The sequence below is a fragment of the Ranitomeya variabilis genome, chromosome 5 (assembly GCF_051348905.1).
Source record: "Ranitomeya variabilis isolate aRanVar5 chromosome 5, aRanVar5.hap1, whole genome shotgun sequence".
Taxonomy (NCBI): domain Eukaryota; kingdom Metazoa; phylum Chordata; class Amphibia; order Anura; family Dendrobatidae; genus Ranitomeya; species Ranitomeya variabilis.
The window spans coordinates 479,029,982-479,037,952 of record NC_135236.1 but is presented as its reverse complement, the minus strand read 5'-3'; positions in this window follow the sequence as shown (position 1 = coordinate 479,037,952).

Sequence of the window (7,971 nt, the reverse complement as noted above, 5' to 3'; positions counted from 1 at the left end):
TGCTGGCAGTCCCAAAAAGGATGAATGGAGCTGTGGTCAGACATTCCCCCCCAGTTGGCTAAGGCTATGTGCACACATTGCGGATTCTCTGCAGATCCGCAGCGTTTTTTATGGTGCAGAAACGCTGCAGATCTGCAATTGATTTAGGCTATGTGCACACGTTGCGGATTAGCCTTAGGAATTTCTGGTGCGGACTCTGCCTCTCCTGGCAGAAAACACAGCTGCGGATTTGTTGCGTTTTTTTGTGAGGATCTGCAGTGTTTTTGTGCATTTTTGCTGCGGATTTCTACAATGGAATGGGTACAAAAACGCTGCAGATTCCCAAAAAGGAAGTGACATGCTACTTCTTTTAACCCCTTCCCGACCTGTGACACCGTATGCGTCATGAAAGTCGGTGCCAATCCGACCTGTGACGCATATGCTGTGTCACAGAATGATCGCGTCCCTGCAGATCGGGTGAAGGGGTTAACTCCCATTTTACCCGATCTGCAGAGACAGGGGGAGTGGTACTTCAGCCCAGGGGGGTGGCTTCACCCCCCCCCCGTGGCTACGATCGCTCTGATTGGCTGTTGAAAGTGAAACTGCCAATCAGAGCGATTTGTAATATTTCATCTATGAAAATGGTGAAATATTACAATCCAGCCATGGCCGATGCTGCAATAGCATCTGCCATGGCTGGAGACCCCGATCTGCCCCCACCCCACCGATCACCCCCCCAGTCGTCCTTTTTGCCCCGATCTCCGTTCCGCTCCCCTCCTCCCTCCTGTCGGCTCCCCCGGTCCTCCTGTCCGCTCCCCAGGTCCTCCGATCCCCCCCCCCCCCCCGTGTTCCAATCCCACCCCCCCATACTTACCTAGCTCCGATGTCCCTCCCGGTGTCCGGCCGTCTTCTTCATGGGCGCCGCCATCTTGGAAAATGGCGGGCGTATGCGCAGTGCGCCCGCCGAATCTGCCAGCCGGCAGATTCGTTCCTGCACATTTTGGTCGCTGTGATAAGTTCTATCACAGCGATCAAAATAAAAAAAATAGTAAATAAATCCCCCCCTTTATCACCCCCATAATAAAATATAGAAAATATAATTATTTTTGTTTTTCCATTAGAGTTAGGGTTAGGGGTACGGTTAGGGGTAGGGTTGCACTTAGGGTTGCACTTAGGGCTAGGTTATTCACATGTAATCTTGCGGTGCAGGGAGGGTTTGTGAATACAAAGAGGATGACAGCTGTTTCATGCTAGGTATGCACTTCAACAGATCCAATGACGAGTGAGAGGGAGAAAAGGCTTTTTGACTGAAAAGGTCTTAAAACCCCTCCCATTATTCACTTCATCATAATGGACAATTAGCCACTATCCGGAGAGAAAATATAGTGAAACAGTGAAACATTTAAAACAAAATAAAAACATTTAACGGGTGATGAATGATAACATTTAGGAAGAAATATACTATAATACAATAACAATGAAAAAGAGATCTCTTACAAAAAAACCGACATATCTACTCTGTCATTGAACCCTATTGGTCCAGATGCATTTGCTCTTAAAATCCACCTTGCCTCATTGCGCAAAAGTATGCGATTTAAATTACCGCCATCCTGTGGTAGGGAAGTTTTCTCTATCCCTGCAAAGCGGAGCATTTTTATATCCCCCCTGTGTTGTTCATTCATATGTTTTATCAAACGGGGGACTCCTTTGCCAGTGCGCAATGAGTTCAGGTGTTCTCTGAATCGGACAAACATTTTTCTAAAAGAAGTCATACTTGGAGAAAAAATCAAAATAAAAAAGACTACCTCACTACTGACTCTGAGTCCAGTGCAGGAGAAGACATGGGAGTAAGGCCAGAACCATCCACTTCGGTTGTCAGTCGCTATTCAGACACAGCATCCCTCCCTTTAGACGGAGGACACGGCGTGGAGGAAAAAGAAGGAGTAAATGGCAACGAACGGAAGAGAAAACAAGTTTCATGGAGACCGCAGTAGCGGGGAATGACAGAAATTTAATTGTTAATTTAACGGATTTTCCTTTGACTGAGGCACATGTGTCAGCCCTGTCAAAGGGTTTGAATTATTGCCTCCCAGAGGAATTTGATATAGTTGATTTTAAGATAGATCTGTATAAGGCTGTAAGAAAAGTTCACCTATATAAAACATTTACGCAAAAAACAGGTGATAATAATAAAAAACAAAATGAGAATGAGAAAAAAATATTTTCTGCAGAACAATCTGGTAAAATGGGCCCCCTAGGTTTTTCATTACTAATGGATCTCTCAGAAAATGTACAACAAGAAGCGGAGTTATTGGTTAGTTTAACTAATGATTTATTACCAAACACAAGAATGCCCCCAACAAGGCCTTTTAGAAAAGGGGTTAAATCCACATATGTCCCTCCGGTATCCCCAGGAAACCTAATTGATGCCTTTGAGGCTCAAGTAGTGAAGGACGTGGAAGCAATACTATACAATAAAATCGGTATAAATTTGAAACCAACAGAATTAGAAGCTATAAAAGATATACAAAAACGTCCGGACATTATAGTTCGCAGAGCAGATAAAGGAGGTAACACTGTTCTCCTTAAAAAAGAGCTTTATATGAAAGAAGCTTTAAAACAACTTTCAGATAGAAAAACCTATAAAGTATTGAAAGGGGATCCCACTTTTAAAATTCAGAACTCACTGCGTTCCCTTTTGAGAGTTTTTGTGGAGAATGGTACCATGTCAAAAACACAAGCGGAAAAACTTTTCCCGGAATTTCCGAGAAAACCGCATTGGTACCATTTACCGAAAATCCACAAATCTCTAGAGGAACCGCCAGGACGCCCTATCGTTTCCGGGGTGGGTTCGGTAACGGAACCTCTATCAGCCTACATGGACTGGCTCTTGCGTCCTTTATTGTGTGATACACCGGCATATGTAAGAGACACTAAACATTTTCTAAAGACTGTGCGAGATTTTGACTGGCAAGAGGGATTTTCCTTAGCATCAATAGATGTGGAGAGCCTCTACACCCGTATCCCACAAGATGCGGGGGTAGAGGCAATCCAAGAAATTTTGAAAAGTACTCCTACAGACCTAAATACTATTTCATTTATAAGGGAAGGCTTGACCTTTATATTAAAAAACAATACCTTTCAATTTGATAATACTTGGTACAGACAGGTAGAAGGTACCGCCATGGGTACACCAGTCTCCTGTACCCTGGCGAACCTCTTCCTGTCTGTATTTGAAGAAAGGTATATATATTCAATGAAAAATCCATACCTCAGACACATAAAATTCTACGTGAGATTCGTGGACGACATGTTCGTGGTGTGGGACGGTGACCAGGCCTCTTTCACACAGTTTGTGGAATACCTGGCGCTGTCCAACACCATGAACATGCAGTTCACCCATCAGTTTGGAGGTACAGAATTGACATTTTTAGATGTGTGTTTAAAAGTAATTGATGGTATTTTACACACAGAAGTACATCGCAAACCCTCTTCTTGTAATTCCTTACTGCACTTCAACAGTGCCCACCCAATGTACGTAAAAAAAAAGCCTTACCTTATAGCCAGTTCCTGCGAGTGAAAAGAATAAACAGCAATGATGAGAGTTTTCAAAAACAATCCCAAGAATTATATGGAAGGTTCAGAGATAGAGGGTACCCTCAATCAGTTTTGAACTCAGCTCTGGAACAAGCAAAAGCATATAATAATAAAAAAGAGAAAACATCTAAAAATGATAAAAAATTCGTTTTTTGCTTTAAATATGGTCCAATGGACGCACAAATTAGAACAGCAATTCGAAAAAATTGGCAAATTCTTTGCCAAGACCCAGCGCTGAAGGAAATGACAGAAAATGGTCCCCTCTTTGCCTGCCGCCGCAGTAAAAATATAGGGGACTTAATAGTTCGAAACCGAGTAACTTCACCTTGTAAAAATTGGCTCCAAAATACTGCGCCCAAAGGAAATTTCCGATGTGGGCATTGTAATTACTGTGATCAACATCAAACAGGGACCACTTTAAAAATCGGCCCAATAACGCATACAGTACGTAACTTTATCTCATGTAGAACAACCCATGTGGTTTATATTTTATATTGCCCTTGTGATTTTTTCTATATTGGAAAAACAATTCGCCCCATGTTTGTCCGATTCAGAGAACACCTGAACTCATTGCGCACTGGCAAAGGAGTCCCCCGTTTGATAAAACATATGAATGAACAACACGGGGGGGATATAAAAATGTTCCGCTTTGCAGGGATAGAGAAAACTTCCCTACCACAGGATGGCGGTAATTTAAATCGCATACTTTTGCGCAATGAGGCAAGGTGGATTTTAAGAGCAAATGCATCTGGACCAATAGGGTTCAATGACAGAGTAGATATGTCGTTTTTTTTGTAAGAGATCTCTTTTTCATTGTTATTGTATTATAGTATATTTCTTCCTAAATGTTATCATTCATCACCCGTTAAATGTTTTTATTTTGTTTTAAATGTTTCACTGTTTCACTATATTTTCTCTCCGGATAGTGGCTAATTGTCCATTATGATGAAGTGAATAATGGGAGGGGTTTTAAGACCTTTTCAGTCAAAAAGCCTTTTCTCCCTCTCACTCGTCATTGGATCTGTTGAAGTGCATACCTAGCATGAAACAGCTGTCATCCTCTTTGTATTCACAAACCCTCCCTGCACCGCAAGATTGTGAATAAACCGCCCTGATAGTTCAAAACTGGTGAGTGCGCTTTTTATTTTCTTCTTATACGTTACAGTGGAATTGTTTTTTTCAAAAGCAGCACCAAGGTGGAACCTTTGCAGCGTTTTTTGGTTTATTTGACAAAAGGTATAGACGGTGCGATTTCATGCCTCTGGAGCAAAAAGGGTCTGGCGTATAGCGGCTGTGCGATAGCATTTTTTTTCTTTATTGTGCACTTAGGGTTGCACTTAGGGCTAGGGTTGCACTTAGGGTTGCACTTAGGGTTGCACTTAGGGCTAGGGTTGCACTTAGGGTTGCACTTAGGGCTAGGGTTGCACTTAGGGTTAGGGTTGCACTTAGGGTTGCACTTAGGGCTAGGGTTGCACTTAGGGTTAGGGTTGCACTTAGGGCTAGGGTTGCACTTAGGGCTAGGGTTGCACTTAGGGCTAGGGTTGCACTTAGGGATGCACTTAGGGCTAGGGATGCACTTAGGGCTAGGGATGCACTTAGGGCTAGGGTTGCACTTAGGGCTAGGGTTAGAATTAGGGTTAGAATTAGGGTTAGAATTAGGGTTAGAATTAGGCTATGTGCACACGGTGCGGATTTGGCTGCGGATCCGCAGCGGATTGGTCGCTGCGGATTTGTATCAGTTTTCCATCACGTTTACAGTACCACGTAAACCTATGGAAAACCAAATCCGCTGTGCCCATGGTGCGGAAAATACAGCGCGGAAACGCTGCGTTGTATTTTCCGCAGCATGTCAATTCTTTGTGCAATTCCGCAGCGTTTTACACCTGCTCCATAATAGGAATCCGCAAGTGAAATCCACACAAAAAACACTGGAAATCCGCGGTAAATCCGCAGGTAAAGCGCAGTGCGTTTTACCTGCAGATTTTTCAAAAACTGCGGAAAAATCCACACAAATCCGCAAAGTGAGCACATAGCCTTAGGGTTAGAGTTGGAATTCGGGGTAAGACAAGGGTTAGGGGTGTGTTGGGGTTAGGTTTGTGGTTAGGGTTGGGATTAGAGTTAGGGGTGTGTTGGAGTTAGAATTGAGGGGTTTCCACTTTTTAGGCACATCAGGGGGTCTCCAAACGCGACACGGCGCCACCATTGATTCCAGCCAATCTTGCGTTGAAAAAGTAAAATGGTGCTCTCTCCCTTCCGAGCCCCGACGTGTGCCCAAACAGTGGTTTACCCCCACATATGCGGTATCGGCGTACTCAGGAGAAACTGGACAACAACTATTGGGGTCAAATTTCCCCTGTTACCCTTTGGAAAATAAAAAATTCAGGGCTAAAAAAAATTTTTTGAGAAAAGAAAAATTATTTTATTATTATTTATTATTTTTTATTTTCATGGCTCTGCGTTATAAACTTCTGTGAAGCACTTGGGGGTTCAAAGTGCTCACCACACATCTAGATTAGTTCCTTGGGAGGTCTAGTTTCCAAAATGGGGTCACTTATGGGGAAGCTCCAATGTTTAGGCACACAGGGGCTCTCCAAACGCGACATGGTGTCCGCTAATGATTGGAGCTAATTTTCCATTCAAAAAGCCAAATGGCGTGCCTTCCCTTCCAAGCCCTGCCGTGCACCCAAACAGTGGTTTACCCCCACATATGGGGTATCATCGTACTCAGGACAAACTGGACAACAACATTTGGGGTCCAATTTCTCCTGTTACCCTTGGGAAAATAAAAAATTCTGGGCTAAAAATCATTTTTGAGGAAAGAAAAATTATTTTTTATTTTCACGGCTCTGCGTTATAAACTTCTGTGAAGCACTTGTTGGTTTAAAGTGCTCACTATGCATCTAGATAAGTTCCTTGGGGGGGTCTAGTTTCCAAAATGGGGTCACTTGTAGGGGAGCTCCAATGTTTAGGCACACAGGGGCTCTCCAAACGCGACATGGTGTCCGCTAACGATTGGAGCTCATTTTCCATTCAAAAAGTCAAATGGCGCGCCTTCCCTTCCGAGCCTTGCCATGCGCCCAAACAGTGGTTTACCCCCACATATGAGGTATCGGCGTACTCAGGAGAAATTGCCCAACAAATTTTAGGATCCATTTTATCCTGTCGCCCATGTGAAAATTAAAAAATTGAGGCTAAAAGAATTTTTTTGTGAAAAAAAAGTACTTTTTCATTTTTACGGATCAATTTGTGAAGCACCTTGGGGGGTCTCCTTTCCAAAATGGGGTCACTTGTGGGGAAGCTCCAATGTTTAGGCACACGGGGGCTCTCCAAACGCGACATGGTGTCTGCTAAAGATTGGAGCCAATTTTTCATTCAAAAAGTCAAATGGCGATCCTTCCCTTCCGAGTTCTGCCGTGCGCCCAAACAGTGGTTTACCCCCACATATGAGGTATCAGTGTACTCAGAACAAATTGGACAACAACGTTCGTGGTCCAGTTTCTCCTTTTACCCTTGGGAAAATAAAAAAATTGTTTTGTGACTAAAAAGTTAAATGTTCATTTTTTCCTTCCATGTTGCTTCTGCTGCTGTGAAACTCCTGAAGGGTTAATAAACTTCTTGAATGTGGTTTTGATCACCTTGAGGGGTGCAGTTTTTAGAATGGTGTCACTTTTGGGTATTTTCAGCCATATAGACCCCTCAAATTGACTTCAAATGTGAGGTGGTCCCTAAAAAAATGGTTTTGTAAATTTTGTTGTAAAAATGAGAAATCACTGGTCAAATTTTAACCCTTATAACTTTCTAGCAAAAAAAAATGTTGTTTCCAAAATTGTGCTGATGTAAAGTAGACATGTGGGAAACGTTATTTATTAACTATTTTGTGTCACATAACTCTCTGGTTTAACAGAATAAAAATTCAAAATGTGAAAATTGCAACATTTTCAAAATTTTCGCCAAATTTCCATTTTTTTCACAAATAAACGCAGAAATTTTCGACCTAAATTTACCACTAACATGAAGCCCAATATGTCACGAAAAAACAATCTCAGAATCGCTAGGATCCGTTGAAGCGTTCCTGAGTTATTACCTCATAAAGGAACACTGGTCAGAATTTCAAAAACCGGCAAGGTCATTAAGGCCAAAATAGGCTGGGTCATGAAGGGGTTAAACCACAGCGTTTCCACAGTGGATTCTCTACAAAGTGTGCACAGCTTTTTTTTTTCTCTCATTGATTTACATTGTACGGTAAATCAACTGCGGATCTGCAGCGTTTCTGCACTGCAAAAAACGCTGTGGCTCCGCAGAGAATCCGCAACGTGTGCACATAGCCTGAAAGCTCCACATTCTCCCAATAGGTGCGGTTTCCAATGGCCAGAGCCTCCAGTGACCAATAAGTTA